This window comes from Anomaloglossus baeobatrachus, chromosome 4, assembly GCF_048569485.1.
Source record: "Anomaloglossus baeobatrachus isolate aAnoBae1 chromosome 4, aAnoBae1.hap1, whole genome shotgun sequence".
Lineage (NCBI taxonomy): Eukaryota > Metazoa > Chordata > Amphibia > Anura > Aromobatidae > Anomaloglossus > Anomaloglossus baeobatrachus.
In genome coordinates this window covers 12769221-12787081 of record NC_134356.1, presented here as the reverse complement: position 1 = coordinate 12787081, position 17861 = coordinate 12769221, and positions in this window count along the sequence as shown.

The following is a 17861-nucleotide window of genomic DNA, read 5'->3' as shown; positions in this document are numbered from 1 at the left end:
TCCTGTGTGATACTGTCTGCTGAGCTGTGTATCTAATCCTACCCTGTATGATACTGTCTGCTAAGCTGTGTATCTAATCCTCTCCTGTGTGATACTGTCTGCTAAGCTGTGTATCTAATCCTCTCCTGTGTGATACTGTCTGCTGAGCTGTGTATCTAATCCTCTCCTGTGTGATACTGTCTGCTGAGATGTGTATCTAATCCTCTCCTGTGTGATACTGTCTGCTGAGCTGTGTATCTAATCCTTTCCTGTGTGATACTGTCTGCTGAGCTGTGTATCTAATCCTCTCATGTGTGATACTGTCTGCTGAGCTGTGTATCTAATCCTCTCCTGTGTGATACTGCTGCTGAGCTGTGTATCTAATCCTCTCCTGTGTGATACTGTCTGCTGAGCCGTGTATCTAATCCTCTCCTGTGTGATACTGTCTGCTGAGCTGTGTATCTAATCCTCTCCTGTGTGATACTGTCTGCTGAGCTGTGTATCTAATCCTCTCCTGTGTGATACTGTCTGCTAAGCTGTGTATCTAATCCTCTCCTGTGTGATACTGTCTGCTAAGCTGTGTATCTAATCCTCTCCTGTGTGATACTGTCTGCTGAGCTGTGTATCTAATCCTCTCCTGTGTGATACTGTCTGCTGAGCTGTGTATCTAATCCTCTCCTGTGTGATACTGTCTGCACTCCTTCCCGTGGGCAGACACTACTCAGACCACACAGGGAGAGGGAACCACTCATTGGAAAGACTTTATTGTTTCCCCAACAGGCAAAAACATATCGTACATTCCCACCAAGAACACCAGCGCAGCCCCACCCTGCAACTGACCCACCAGGGATTAGAGTTTTTGTAACTTTGGGGCTTCCAGGGCCAGCTATCCCAATCTAGCAGCACCCTACTTTTGATTGGCAACCACTGAGAGGAGATAGTGGAAGCTTCGGAAGCTGACCGAGCACAGCGAGGTACAGTATGTAGCCGGGGACCGAACTGTCCCAATCTGGGTTCTCCAAGTGAATATGTGGTCTCAGTATTGTGGTGTAGCAGATCTGTGATCCTCCAGCTGGAACCGTGGATCCTAGGCTGAGATCCTGCAGAATGAATGCATCTGGTGAAGGCCCTTTTATACTCCTCCCTTCTCATTTCAGGGCATTGTGTCTTACAGGATTGGTTGGAGATGGCTGCTCTCTCATTGGTCGCTAGTTCAGTCCGACTGCATAAAGTTCCCCTAAATTAGGTAGACACAGGGACTGAGGCAATCCTCATATAACAGACAATAGGGCTCCGGTCAGTCTGACAGGAAACAATGGCTAACTTCTCTTGATGTGCTGAATGAAAGAACAATACTGTATATCTGGCCTAATTAGGAACAGTTCACCCCCCACCCCAGTGGCCAGACACTGAGTCATCACAGTACTGATGAGGTGCGCCATATACAAGGCATGGCACAGACGAGACGCAGCACAAACGAGGTGCGACACAGATGAGACGCAGCACAGACAAAGTGCGGTACAGAAGAGACGTGGTACAGACAAGGTGCAGTACAGAGGAGACACAGTACAGACGAGGCGCGGTACAGATGAGACGAGGTACAGACGAGATGTGGTACAGACAAAGTGCGGTACAGATGAGATGTGGTACAGAGAAGGTGCGGTACAGATGAGACACAGCACAAACGAGGTGCGGTACAGATGAGACGTGGTACAGACAAGGTGCGGTACAGACGAGACGCAGACGAGACGCAGCACAGACGAGGTGCGGTACAGACGAGATGCAGCACGGACGAGGTGCGGTACAGACGAGATGCAGCACGGACGAGGTGCGGTACAGACGAGACGCACCTCCAGCACAGATGAGGTGCGGTACAGACGAGATGCAGCACAGACGAGGTGCGGTACAGACGAAACGCAGCACAGACGAGGTGCGGTACAGACGAGGTGCGGTACAGACGAGACGCAGCACAGACGAGACGCAGCACAGACGAGGTGCGGTACAGACGAGGTGCGGTACAGACGAGGTGCGGTACAGACGAGGTGCGGTACAGACGAGGTGCGGTACAGACGAAACGCAGCACAGACGAGGCGCGGTACAGACGAGGCGCGGTACAGATGAGACGCAGCACAGACGAGGTGCGGTACAGACGAGACGCAGCACAGACGAGACGCAGCACAGACGAGACGCAGCACAGACGAGGTGCGGTACAGACGAGACGCAGCACAGACGAGGTGCGGTACAGACGAGATGCAGCACAGATGAGACGCAGCACAGACAAGGTGCGGTACAGATGAGACGCAGCACACTTACAATACAATATGTGACGCCCCAGGTCTGTGGGGTACTCGGTCTCAGGCCCGGGGTGCGCAGTGGGGTTAGTCGTGGTCGCAGCCCGGTACCGTGGCCCTTGGGGTGCCGTCCTCTCAGGAAGGACAGGGGTTTTGGTAAAATAAAATAAAAGGGTTAAATAAAAGAGTTGTCCACTACGCCACTTGCGGGGTGCGGCCAGGATATAGGGGGCCCCCGCTGCAGGGTCCTGCTGGGGCTGGTGGAGTGATGCAGCCTGGATGTTTGGAGCCCTCCGCAAGCAGGGACCGGCCCCAGCAGTGGATGATGGGGGTAGTGGGGAGCCGTCTGTGTGAGTGCACGGGGTGATGAAGAACACAGTCCACACCAGGGTTGCAGTTTCCACTTCCCTAACTTTGCTGTGGTGGTTCTTGAACCCGCGGGTGCCGGTTTCAGGTGTACCCGCTCCCCTTGTTCTCCATGTCAGCTGTGACCTGGGATGGCCGTCCTCGTGCACACTCGTTGTGGTTGGACTCTCATGGCCTGGAGCTATTTGGAAGTCCCTTTTCTCTAGCCTTAGTCCTATTGCAGGCAGCCTGGACTATTTAAGGGGTTCAGTCCCCGGTCCCCTCTTTGCTGCTTGTGCTTCAGGCTTGTTTGGTTGGTGATGGACCCTGGAGATCTTCTCGCCCGCCTGAGTTAACAGCTGACCATTAAGTGTCCCACTGTCCTAGGGTCTGCACCCCGCCTCGTGCTGAGGCCCGTGAGCCTTGGTTCCAGACTTCCACAGGCGTCCGGCGGTCCCTGGAGTCTGCTGCTTCCACAGGCGTCCGGCGGTCCCTGGAGTCTGCTGCTTCCACAGGCGTCCGGCGGTCCCTGGAGTCTGCTGCTTCCACAGGCGTCCTGCGGTCCCTGGAGTCTGCTGCTTCCACAGGCGTCCCGCGGTCCCTGGAGTCTGCTGCTTCCACAGGCGTCCTGCGGTCCCTGGAGTCTGCTGCTTCCACAGGCGTCCCGCGGTCCCTGGAGTCTGCTGCTTCCACAGGCGTCCCGCGGTCCCTAGAGTCTGTTGCTTCCACAGGCATCCGGCGGTCCCTGGAGTCTGCTGCTTCCACAGGCGTCCGGCGGTACCCTGGAGTCTGCTGCTTCCACAGGCGTCCGGCGGTCCCTGGAGTCTGCTGCTTCCACAGGCGTCCCGCGGTCCCTGGAGTCTGCTGCTTCCACAGGCGTCCGGCGGTCCCTGGAGTCTGCTGCTTCCACAGGCGTCCCGCGGTCCCTGGAGTCTGCTGCTTCCACAGGCGTCCCGCGGTCCCTGGAGTCTGCTGCTTCCACAGGCGTCCCGCGGTCCCTGGAGTCTGCTGCTTCCACAGGCGTCCCGCGGTCCCTGGAGTCTGCTGCTTCCACAGGCGTCCCGCGGTCCCTGGAGTCTGCTGCTTCCACAGGCGTCCCGCGGTCCCTGGAGTCTGCTGCTTCCACAGGCGTCCCGCGGTCCCTGGAGTCTGCTGCTTCCACAGGCGTCCCGCGGTCCCTGGAGTCTGCTGCTTCCACAGGCGTCCCGCGGTCCCTGGAGTCTGCTGCTTCCACAGGCGTCCCGCGGTCCCTGGAGTCTGCTGCTTCCACAGGCGTCCCGCGGTCCCTGGAGTCTGCTGCTTCCACAGGCGTCCCGCGGTCCCTGGAGTCTGCTGCTTCCACAGGCGTCCCGGGGTCCCTAGAGTCTGCTGCTTCCACAGGCGTCCCGCGGTCCCTAGAGTCTGCTGCTTCCACAGGCGTCCCGCGGTCCCTGGAGTCTGCTGCTTCCACAGGCGTCCCGCGGTCCCTGGAGTCTGCTGCTTCCACAGGCGTCCGGCGGTCCCTGGAGTCTGCTGCTTCCACAGGCGTCCCGCGGTCCCTGGAGTCTGCTGCTTCCACAGGCGTCCGGCGGTCCCTGGAGTCTGCTGCTTCCACAGGCGTCCCGCGGTCCCTGGAGTCTGCTGCTTCCACAGGCGTCCCGCGGTCCCTGGAGTCTGCTGCTTCCACAGGCGTCCCGCGGTCCCTGGAGTCTGCTGCTTCCACAGGCGTCCCGCGGTCCCTGGAGTCTGTTGCTTCCACAGGCGTCCCGCGGTCCCTGGAGTCTGCTGCTTCCACAGGCGTCCCGCGGTCCCTGGAGTCTGCTGCTTCCACAGGCGTCCCGCGGTCCCTGGAGTCTGCTGCTTCCACAGGCGTCCTGCGGTCCCTGGAGTCTGCTGCTTCCACAGGCGTCCCGCGGTCCCTGGAGTCTGCTGCTTCCACAGGCGTCCCGCGGTCCCTGGAGTCTGCTGCTTCCACAGGCGTCCCGCGGTCCCTGGAGTCTGCTGCTTCCACAGGCGTCCCGCGGTCCCTGGAGTCTGCTGCTTCCACAGGCGTCCCGCGGTCCCTGGAGTCTGCTGCTTCCACAGGCGTCCCGCGGTCCCTGGAGTCTGCTGCTTCCAAAGGCGTCCCGCGGTCCCTGGAGTCTGCTGCTTCCACAGGCGTCCCGTGGTCCCTGGAGTCTGCTGCTTCCACAGGCGTCCTGCGGTCCCTGGAGTCTGCTGCTTCCACAGGCGTCCCGTGGTCCCTGGAGTCTGCTGCTTCCACAGGCGTCCTGCGGTCCCTGGAGTCTGCTGCTTCCACAGGCGTCCTGCGGTCCCTGGAGTCTGCTGCTTCCACAGGCGTCCCGCGGTCCCTAGAGTCTGCTGCTTCCACAGGCGTCCCGCGGTCCCTAGAGTCTGCTGCTTCCACAGGCGTCCCGCGGTCCCTAGAGTCTGCTGCTTCCACAGGCGTCCCGCGGTCCCTGGAGTCTGCTGCTTCCACAGGCGTCCCGCGGTCCCTGGAGTCTGCTGCTTCCACAGGCGTCCCGCAGTCCCTGGAGTCTGCTGCTTCTACAGGTCCCTGGAGTCTGCTGCTTCCACAGGCGTCCCGCGGTCCCTGGAGTCTGCTGCTTCACAGGCGTCCCGCGGTCCCTGGAGTCTGCTGCTTCCACAGGCGTCCCGCGGTCCCTGGAATCTGCTGCTTCTACAGGCGTCCCGCGGTCCCTGGAGTCTGCTGCTTCCACAGGCGTCCCGCGGTCCCTGGAGTCTGCTGCTTCCACAGGCGTCCCGCGGTCCCTGGAATCTGCTGCTTCTACAGGCGTCCCGCGGTCCCTGGAGTCTGCTGCTTCCACAGGCGTCCCGCGGTCCCTGGAGTCTGCTGCTTCCACAGGCGTCCCGCGGTCCCTGGAGTCTGCTGCTTCCAAAGGCGTCCCGCGGTCCCTGGAGTCTGCTGCTTCCACAGGCGTCCCGTGGTCCCTGGAGTCTGCTGCTTCCACAGGCGTCCTGCGGTCCCTGGAGTCTGCTGCTTCCACAGGCGTCCCGTGGTCCCTGGAGTCTGCTGCTTCCACAGGCGTCCTGCGGTCCCTGGAGTCTGCTGCTTCCACAGGCGTCCTGCGGTCCCTGGAGTCTGCTGCTTCCACAGGCGTCCCGCGGTCCCTAGAGTCTGCTGCTTCCACAGGCGTCCCGCGGTCCCTAGAGTCTGCTGCTTCCACAGGCGTCCCGCGGTCCCTAGAGTCTGCTGCTTCCACAGGCGTCCCGCGGTCCCTGGAGTCTGCTGCTTCCACAGGCGTCCCGCGGTCCCTGGAGTCTGCTGCTTCCACAGGCGTCCCGCAGTCCCTGGAGTCTGCTGCTTCTACAGGTCCCTGGAGTCTGCTGCTTCCACAGGCGTCCCGCGGTCCCTGGAGTCTGCTGCTTCCACAGGCGTCCCGCGGTCCCTGGAATCTGCTGCTTCTACAGGCGTCCCGCGGTCCCTGGAGTCTGCTGCTTCCACAGGCGTCCCGCGGTCCCTGGAGTCTGCTGCTTCCACATGCGTCCCGCGGTCCCTGGAATCTGCTGCTTCTACAGGCGTCCCGCGGTCCCTGGAGTCTGCTGCTTCCACAGGCGTCCCGCGGTCCCTGGAGTCTGCTGCTTCCACAGGCGTCCCGCGGTCCCTGGAATCTGCTGCTTCTACAGGCGTCCCGCGGTCCCTGGAGTCTGCTGCTTCCACAGGCGTCCCGCAGTCCCTGGAGTCTGCTGCTTCCACAGGCGTCCCGCGGTCCCTGGAGTCTGCTGCTTCCACAGGCGTCCCGCGGTCCCTGGAGTCTGCTGCTTCTACAGGCGTCCCGCGGTCCCTGGAGTCTGCTGCTTCCACAGGCGTCCCGCAGTCCCTGGAGTCTGCTGCTTCCACAGGCGTCCCGCAGTCCCTGGAGTCTGCTGCTTCCACAGGCATCCCGCGGTCCCTGGAGTCTGCTGCTTCCACAGGCGTCCCGCGGTCCCTGGAGTCTGCTGCTTCCACAGGCGTCCCGCGGTCCCTGGAGTCTGCTGCTTCCACAGGCGTCCCGCGGTCCCTGGAGTCTGCTGCTTCCACAGGCGTCCCGCGGTCCCTGGAATCTGCTGCTTCTACAGGCGTCCCGCGGTCCCTGGAGTCTGCTGCTTCCACAGGCGTCCCGCAGTCCCTGGAGTCTGCTGCTTCCACAGGCGTCCCGCAGTCCCTGGAGTCTGCTGCTTCCACAGGCATCCCGCGGTCCCTGGAGTCTGCTGCTTCCACAGGCGTCCCGCGGTCCCTGGAGTCTGCTGCTTCCACAGGCGTCCCGCGGTCCCTGGAGTCTGCTGCTTCCACAGGCGTCCCGCGGTCCCTGGAATCTGCTGCTTCTACAGGCGTCCCGCGGTCCCTGGAGTCTGCTGCTTCCACAGGCGTCCCGCAGTCCCTGGAGTCTGCTGCTTCCACAGGCGTCTCTGTGGTCCCTGGAGTCTGCTGCTTCCACAGGCGTCCCGCGGTCCCTGGAGTCTGCTGCTTCCACAGGCGTCCCGCAGTCCCTGGAGTCTGCTGCTTCCACAGGCGTCTCTGTGGTCCCTGGAGTCTGCTGCTTCCACAGGCGTCCCGCGGTCCCTGGAGTCTGCTGCTTCCACAGGCGTCCCGCGGTCCCTGGAGTCTGCTGCTTCCACAGGCGTCCCGCGGTCCCTGGAGTCTGCTGCTTCCACAGGCGTCCCGCGGTCCCTGGAGTCTGCTGCTTCCACAGGCGTCCCGCAGTCCCTGGAGTCTGCTGCTTCCACAGGCGTCCTGCGGTCCCTGGAGTCTGCTGCTTCCACAGGCGTCCTGCGGTCCCTGGAGTCTGCTGCTTCCACAGGCGCCCCGCGGTCCCTGGAGTCTGCTGCTTCCACAGGCGTCCCGCGGTCCCTGGAGTCTGCTGCTTCCACAGGCGTCCCGCGGTCCCTGGAGTCTGCTGCTTCCACAGGCGTCCCGCAGTCCCTGGAGTCTGCTGCTTCTGCAGGTCCCTGGAGTCTGCTGCTTCTGCAGGTCCCTGGAGTCCCGGTTCCGTACTCCACAGTCCCTCACTCCCGTCACCGCTCTCCGGTGGTTCTTCAGGTCAGTTTCTACTTTCTCCTCTCCTCACACACTTGACTCGTGTCTCCTCTTCCCTCCAACCCCCAACTCACCACTTGCCCCTCCCCCACGCTGGCCTCCCCTTTTACCTGTTGCTAGGCAGCCTCCAGGTCTGGTGTTGGGGTTGTGTGTGTGGCCTGAAGGTGCTGGTGTACTTGCTGGCACGGGTATTCCGGGGTTTGGGTTTCCACGGGTTACATTTGTGGCACCTGGTACTGCAGGGGGTGCTACAAATACAACTGTACAACACAGACGAGGTGCGACACAGACGAGGTGCGACACAGACGAGGTGCGACACAGACGAGGTGCGACACAGACGAGGTACCGCACACAGATGAGGTGCGGCACAGACGAGGTACCGCACACAGACGAGGTGCGACACAGATGAGGTACCGCACACAGATGAGGTGCGGCACAGACGAGGTGCGGCACAGACGAGGTGCGACACAGACGAGGTGCGGCACAGACAAGGTACCGCACACAGATGAGGTGCGACACAGACGAGGTACCGCACACAGACGAGGTGCGGCACAGACGAGGTGCGACACAGACGAGGTGCGGCACAGACGAGGTACCGCACACAGATGAGGTGCGGCACAGACGAGGTACCGCACACAGACGAGGTGCGACACAGACGAGGTGTGACACAGATGAGGTGCGGCACAGACGAGGTACCGCACACAGACGAGGTGCGGCACAGACGAGGTACCGCACACAGACGAGGTACCGCACACAGACGAGGTGCGGCACAGACGAGGTGCGACACAGACGAGGTGCGGCACAGACGAGGTACCGCACACAGACGAGGTGCGACACAGATGAGGTGCGGCACAGACGAGGTACCGCACACAGACGAGGTACCGCACACAGATGAGGTGCGGCTGTAACGGGGTGCCAGGGGTGCCTCTGGCCTTGTAGTCGTGGCCCTTGCAATCAGGCTTACTCCTGGTTCCACCGTCACTATGGGGACAGGAGATGACTTGGTGGGGCAGAGTGTGGTGGTGATGCAGATGTTATCCGGCGCACAAACACTCCTCAGGCAGGGTTCAATGCAATGAACAAACATTCTTTTATTCTTCACAAAGTCCCAAACAAAGCAATAAAGGTGATGATACGCTTTCTTAGCTGGGGGAAGCCTGTCCTTGCGTCCCCTCCAGTGGGGATGTGCCTGGCTACTCCACTTCGCCCGGCTCCCACTTCTGGCTACCCACAGCCCGGACCCACACCGGACTGCTTCACACTATGAGGTTCCGCCCGCTCCTTTTCTCACCGGCTTCCCTGATTTCCAGCTCCCACACTCTGCCCCGGCTCTGCTGCTCCGCTCCTGTCCCCGAGACGACTGCTCCCTTGATCTAATCTTTTCCTCACACCCTTGCTCTCTCCTCCCCTTGTCTCTGCCGGCTCCTCCTCCCCACTGTGGTGACAGCCGTCCCACCCGGCCACTAGGGGTACCCTAACACAATACACCTGCACATACAAATAAAACATTTTTATTAATAACATTTCCGGGTTAACTATGCTCCCTTTTGCAGGGGGTCTGCTCACCCACTGCACGGCACAGACGAGGTACCGCACACAGACGAGGTGCGACACAGACGAGGTGCGACACAGACGAGGTGCGACACAGATGAGGTGCGTCACAGACGAGGTACCGCACACAGATGAGGTGCGTCACAGACGAGGTACCGCACACAGATGAGGTGCGACACAGACGAGGTACCGCACACAGATGAGGTGCGACACAGACGAGGTACCACACACAGATGAGGTGCGACACAGATGAGATGCGGCACAGACGAGGTACCGCACACAGATGAGGTGCGTCACAGACGAGGTACCGCACACAGATGAGGTGCGTCACAGACGAGGTACCGCACACAGATGAGGTGCGGCACAGACGAGGTACCGCACACAGATGAGGTGCGGCACAGACGAGGTGCGGCACAGACGAGGTACCGCACACAGATGAGGTGCGGCACAGACGAGGTACCGCACACAGACGAGGTGCGACACAGACGAGGTGCGACACAGATGAGGTGCGTCACAGACGAGGTACCGCACACAGATGAGGTGCGTCACAGACGAGGTACCGCACACAGATGAGGTGCGACACAGACGAGGTACCGCACACAGATGAGGTGCGGCACAGACGAGGTACCGCACACAGATGAGGTGCGACACAGATGAGGTGCGGCACAGACGAGGTACCGCACACAGATGAGGTGCGTCACAGACGAGGTACCGCACACAGATGAGGTGCGGCACAGACGAGGTACCGCACACAGATGAGGTGCGGCACAGACGAGGTACCGCACACAGATGAGGTGCGGCACAGACGAGGTGCGGCACAGACGAGGTACCGCACACAGATGAGGTGCGGCACAGACGAGGTACCGCACACAGACGAGGTGCGACACAGACGAGGTGCGACACAGATGAGGTGCGGCACAGACGAGGTACCGCACACAGACGAGCTGCGACACAGATGAGGTGCGACACAGATGAGGTGCGGCACAGACGAGGTACCGCACACAGACGAGGTGCGACACAGACGAGGTGCGACACAGATGAGGTGCGGCACAGACGAGGTACCGCACACAGATGAGGTGCGGCACAGACGAGGTACCGCACACAGATGAGGTGCGGCACAGACGAGGTACCGCACACAGACGAGGTACCGCACACAGATGAGGTGCGGCACAGACGAGGTACCGCACACAGACGAGGTGCGACACAGACGAGGTGCGACACAGATGAGGTGCGGCACAGACGAGGTACCGCACACAGATGAGGTGCGACACAGACGAGGTGCGACACAGATGAGGTGCGGCACAGACGAGGTACTGCACACAGATGAGGTGCGGCACAGACGAGGTACCGCACACAGATGAGGTGCGTCACAGACGAGGTACCGCACACAGATGAGGTGCGTCACAGACAAGGTACCGCACACAGATGAGGTGCGGCACAGACGAGGTACCACACACAGATGAGGTGCGACACAGACGAGGTGCGACACAGACGAGGTACCGCACACAGATGAGGTGCGTCACAGACGAGGTACCGCACACAGATGAGGTGCGTCACAGACGAGGTACCGCACACAGATGAGGTGCGGCACAGACGAGGTACCGCACACAGATGAGGTGCGGCACAGACGAGGTGCGACACAGACGAGGTACCGCACACAGATGAGGTGCGGCACAGACGAGGTACCGCACACAGACGAGGTGCGACACAGACGAGGTGCGACACAGATGAGGTGCGTCACAGACGAGGTACCGCACACAGATGAGGTGCGTCACAGACGAGGTACCGCACACAGATGAGGTGCGACACAGACGAGGTACCGCACACAGATGAGGTGCGGCACAGACGAGGTACCGCACACAGATGAGGTGCGACACAGATGAGGTGCGGCACAGACGAGGTACCGCACACAGATGAGGTGCGTCACAGACGAGGTACCGCACACAGATGAGGTGCGGCACAGACGAGGTACCGCACACAGATGAGGTGCGGCACAGACGAGGTACCGCACACAGATGAGGTGCGGCACAGACGAGGTGCGGCACAGACGAGGTACCGCACACAGATGAGGTGCGGCACAGACGAGGTACCGCACACAGACGAGGTGCGACACAGACGAGGTGCGACACAGATGAGGTGCGGCACAGACGAGGTACCGCACACAGACGAGGTGCGACACAGATGAGGTGCGACACAGATGAGGTGCGGCACAGACGAGGTACCGCACACAGACGAGGTGCGACACAGACGAGGTGCGACACAGATGAGGTGCGGCACAGACGAGGTACCGCACACAGATGAGGTGCGGCACAGACGAGGTACCGCACACAGATGAGGTGCGGCACAGACGAGGTACCGCACACAGACGAGGTACCGCACACAGATGAGGTGCGGCACAGACGAGGTACCGCACACAGACGAGGTGCGACACAGACGAGGTGCGACACAGATGAGGTGCGGCACAGACGAGGTACCGCACACAGATGAGGTGCGACACAGACGAGGTGCGACACAGATGAGGTGTGGCACAGACGAGGTACTGCACACAGACGAGGTGCGACACAGACGAGGTGCGACACAGATGAGGTGCGGCACAGACGAGGTACCGCACACAGACGAGGTGCGACACAGACGAGGTACCGCACACAGACGAGGTGCGGCACAGACGAGGTACCGCACACAGACGAGGTGCGGCACAGACGAGGTACCGCACACAGATGAGGTGCGGCTGTAACGGGGTGCCAGGGGTGCCTCTGGCCTTGTAGTCGTGGCCCTTGCAATCAGGCGTACCCCTGGTTCCACCGTCACTATGGGGACAGGAGATGACTTGGTGGGGCAGAGTGTGGTGGTGATGCAGATGTTATCCGGCGCACAAACACTCTTCAGGCAGGGTTCAATGCAATGAACAAACATTCTTTTATTCTTCACAAAGTCCCAAACAAAGCAATAAAGGTGATGATACGCTTTCTTAGCTGGGGGAAGCCTGTCCTTGCGTCCCCTCCAGTGGGGATGTGCCTGACTACTCCACTTCGCCCGGCTCCCACTTCTGGCTACCCACAGCCCGGACCCACACCGGACTGCTTCACACTATGAGGTTCCGCCCACTCCTTTTCTCACCGGCTTCCCTGATTTCCAGCTCCCACACTCTGCCCCGGCTCTGCTGCTCCGCTCCTGTCCCCGAGACGACTGCTCCCTTGATCTAATCTTTTCCTCACACCCTTGCTCTCTCCTCCCCTTGTCTCTGCCGGCTCCTCCTCCCCACTGTGGTGACAGCCGTCCCACCCGGCCACTAGGGGTACCCTAACACAATACACCTGCACATACAAATAAAACATTTTTATTAATAACATTTCCGGGTTAACTATGCTCCCTTTTGCAGGGGGTCTGCTCACCCACTGCACGGCACAGACGAGGTACCGCACACAGACGAGGTGCGACACAGACGAGGTGCGACACAGACGAGGTGCGACACAGACGAGGTGCGACACAGACGAGGTGCGGCACAGACGAGGTGCGACACAGATGAGGTGCGTCACAGACGAGGTACCGCACACAGATGAGGTGCGTCACAGACGAGGTACCGCACACAGATGAGGTGCGACACAGACGAGGTACCGCACACAGATGAGGTGCGGCACAGACGAGGTACCGCACACAGATGAGGTGCGACACAGATGAGATGCGGCACAGACGAGGTACCGCACACAGATGAGGTGCGTCACAGACGAGGTACCGCACACAGATGAGGTGCGGCACAGACGAGGTACCGCACACAGATGAGGTGCGGCACAGACGAGGTGCGGCACAGACGAGGTACCACACACAGACGAGGTGCGACACAGATGAGGTGCGGCACAGACGAGGTACCGCACACAGATGAGGTGCGTCACAGACGAGGTACCGCACACAGATGAGGTGCGTCACAGACGAGGTACCGCACACAGATGAGGTGCGACACAGACGAGGTACCGCACACAGATGAGGTGCGGCACAGACGAGGTACCGCACACAGATGAGGTGCGACACAGATGAGGTGCGGCACAGACGAGGTACCGCACACAGATGAGGTGCGTCACAGACGAGGTACCGCACACAGATGAGGTGCGGCACAGACGAGGTACCGCACACAGATGAGGTGCGTCACAGACGAGGTACCGCACACAGATGAGGTGCGACACAGACGAGGTACCGCACACAGATGAGGTGCGGCACAGACGAGGTACCGCACACAGATGAGGTGCGACACAGATGAGGTGCGGCACAGACGAGGTACCGCACACAGATGAGGTGCGTCACAGACGAGGTACCGCACACAGATGAGGTGCGGCACAGACGAGGTACCGCACACAGATGAGGTGCGGCACAGACGAGGTACCGCACACAGATGAGGTGCGGCACAGACGAGGTGCGGCACAGACGAGGTACCGCACACAGATGAGGTGCGGCACAGACGAGGTACCGCACACAGACGAGGTGCGACACAGACGAGGTGCGACACAGATGAGGTGCGGCACAGACGAGGTACCGCACACAGACGAGCTGCGACACAGATGAGGTGCGACACAGATGAGGTGCGGCACAGACGAGGTACCGCACACAGACGAGGTGCGACACAGACGAGGTGCGACACAGATGAGGTGCGGCACAGACGAGGTACCGCACACAGATGAGGTGCGGCACAGACGAGGTACCGCACACAGATGAGGTGCGGCACAGACGAGGTACCGCACACAGACGAGGTACCGCACACAGATGAGGTGCGGCACAGACGAGGTACCGCACACAGACGAGGTGCGACACAGACGAGGTGCGACACAGATGAGGTGCGGCACAGACGAGGTACCGCACACAGATGAGGTGCGACACAGACGAGGTGCGACACAGATGAGGTGCGGCACAGACGAGGTACTGCACACAGATGAGGTGCGGCACAGACGAGGTACCGCACACAGATGAGGTGCGTCACAGACGAGGTACCGCACACAGATGAGGTGCGTCACAGACAAGGTACCGCACACAGATGAGGTGCGGCACAGACGAGGTACCACACACAGATGAGGTGCGACACAGACGAGGTGCGACACAGACGAGGTACCGCACACAGATGAGGTGCGTCACAGACGAGGTACCGCACACAGATGAGGTGCGTCACAGACGAGGTACCGCACACAGATGAGGTGCGGCACAGACGAGGTACCGCACACAGATGAGGTGCGGCACAGACGAGGTGCGACACAGACGAGGTACCGCACACAGATGAGGTGCGGCACAGACGAGGTACCGCACACAGACGAGGTGCGACACAGACGAGGTGCGACACAGATGAGGTGCGTCACAGACGAGGTACCGCACACAGATGAGGTGCGTCACAGACGAGGTACCGCACACAGATGAGGTGCGACACAGACGAGGTACCGCACACAGATGAGGTGCGGCACAGACGAGGTACCGCACACAGATGAGGTGCGACACAGATGAGGTGCGGCACAGACGAGGTACCGCACACAGATGAGGTGCGTCACAGACGAGGTACCGCACACAGATGAGGTGCGGCACAGACGAGGTACCGCACACAGATGAGGTGCGGCACAGACGAGGTACCGCACACAGATGAGGTGCGGCACAGACGAGGTGCGGCACAGACGAGGTACCGCACACAGATGAGGTGCGGCACAGACGAGGTACCGCACACAGACGAGGTGCGACACAGACGAGGTGCGACACAGATGAGGTGCGGCACAGACGAGGTACCGCACACAGACGAGGTGCGACACAGATGAGGTGCGACACAGATGAGGTGCGGCACAGACGAGGTACCGCACACAGACGAGGTGCGACACAGACGAGGTGCGACACAGATGAGGTGCGGCACAGACGAGGTACCGCACACAGATGAGGTGCGGCACAGACGAGGTACCGCACACAGATGAGGTGCGGCACAGACGAGGTACCGCACACAGACGAGGTACCGCACACAGATGAGGTGCGGCACAGACGAGGTACCGCACACAGACGAGGTGCGACACAGACGAGGTGCGACACAGATGAGGTGCGGCACAGACGAGGTACCGCACACAGATGAGGTGCGACACAGACGAGGTGCGACACAGATGAGGTGTGGCACAGACGAGGTACTGCACACAGACGAGGTGCGACACAGACGAGGTGCGACACAGATGAGGTGCGGCACAGACGAGGTACCGCACACAGACGAGGTGCGACACAGACGAGGTACCGCACACAGACGAGGTGCGGCACAGACGAGGTACCGCACACAGACGAGGTGCGGCACAGACGAGGTACCGCACACAGATGAGGTGCGGCTGTAACGGGGTGCCAGGGGTGCCTCTGGCCTTGTAGTCGTGGCCCTTGCAATCAGGCGTACCCCTGGTTCCACCGTCACTATGGGGACAGGAGATGACTTGGTGGGGCAGAGTGTGGTGGTGATGCAGATGTTATCCGGCGCACAAACACTCTTCAGGCAGGGTTCAATGCAATGAACAAACATTCTTTTATTCTTCACAAAGTCCCAAACAAAGCAATAAAGGTGATGATACGCTTTCTTAGCTGGGGGAAGCCTGTCCTTGCGTCCCCTCCAGTGGGGATGTGCCTGACTACTCCACTTCGCCCGGCTCCCACTTCTGGCTACCCACAGCCCGGACCCACACCGGACTGCTTCACACTATGAGGTTCCGCCCGCTCCTTTTCTCACCGGCTTCCCTGATTTCCAGCTCCCACACTCTGCCCCGGCTCTGCTGCTCCGCTCCTGTCCCCGAGACGACTGCTCCCTTGATCTAATCTTTTCCTCACACCCTTGCTCTCTCCTCCCCTTGTCTCTGCCGGCTCCTCCTCCCCACTGTGGTGACAGCCGTCCCACCCGGCCACTAGGGGTACCCTAACACAATACACCTGCACATACAAATAAAACATTTTTATTAATAACATTTCCGGGTTAACTATGCTCCCTTTTGCAGGGGGTCTGCTCACCCACTGCACGGCACAGACGAGGTACCGCACACAGACGAGGTGCGACACAGACGAGGTGCGACACAGACGAGGTGCGACACAGACGAGGTGCGACACAGACGAGGTGCGACACAGACGAGGTGCGGCACAGACGAGGTGCGACACAGATGAGGTGCGTCACAGACGAGGTACCGCACACAGATGAGGTGCGTCACAGACGAGGTACCGCACACAGATGAGGTGCGACACAGACGAGGTACCGCACACAGATGAGGTGCGGCACAGACGAGGTACCGCACACAGATGAGGTGCGACACAGATGAGATGCGGCACAGACGAGGTACCGCACACAGATGAGGTGCGTCACAGACGAGGTACCGCACACAGATGAGGTGCGGCACAGACGAGGTACCGCACACAGATGAGGTGCGGCACAGACGAGGTGCGGCACAGACGAGGTACCACACACAGACGAGGTGCGACACAGATGAGGTGCGGCACAGACGAGGTACCGCACACAGATGAGGTGCGTCACAGACGAGGTACCGCACACAGATGAGGTGCGTCACAGACGAGGTACCGCACACAGATGAGGTGCGACACAGACGAGGTACCGCACACAGATGAGGTGCGGCACAGACGAGGTACCGCACACAGATGAGGTGCGACACAGATGAGGTGCGGCACAGACGAGGTACCGCACACAGATGAGGTGCGTCACAGACGAGGTACCGCACACAGATGAGGTGCGGCACAGACGAGGTACCGCACACAGATGAGGTGCGGCACAGACGAGGTACCGCACACAGATGAGGTGCGGCACAGACGAGGTGCGGCACAGACGAGGTACCGCACACAGATGAGGTGCGGCACAGACGAGGTACCGCACACAGATGAGGTGCGGCACAGACGAGGTACCGCACACAGATGAGGTGCGGCACAGACGAGGTACCGCACACAGATGAGGTGCGGCACAGACGAGGTGCGGCACAGACGAGGTACCGCACACAGATGAGGTGCGGCACAGACGAGGTACCGCACACAGATGAGGTGCGGCACAGACGAGGTACCGCACACAGATGAGGTGCGGCACAGACGAGGTACCGCACACAGACGAGGTACCGCACACAGATGAGGTGCGGCACAGACGAGGTACCGCACACAGACGAGGTGCGACACAGACGAGGTGCGACACAGATGAGGTGCGGCACAGACGAGGTACCGCACACAGATGAGGTGCGACACAGACGAGGTGCGACACAGATGAGGTGCGGCACAGACGAGGTACTGCACACAGATGAGGTGCGGCACAGACGAGGTACCGCACACAGATGAGGTGCGTCACAGACGAGGTACCGCACACAGATGAGGTGCGTCACAGACAAGGTACCGCACACAGATGAGGTGCGGCACAGACGAGGTACCACACACAGATGAGGTGCGACACAGACGAGGTGCGACACAGACGAGGTACCGCACACAGATGAGGTGCGTCACAGACGAGGTACCGCACACAGATGAGGTGCGTCACAGACGAGGTACCGCACACAGATGAGGTGCGGCACAGACGAGGTACCGCACACAGATGAGGTGCGGCACAGACGAGGTGCGGCACAGACGAGGTACCGCACACAGATGAGGTGCGGCACAGACGAGGTACCGCACACAGACGAGGTGCGACACAGACGAGGTGCGACACAGATGAGGTGCGT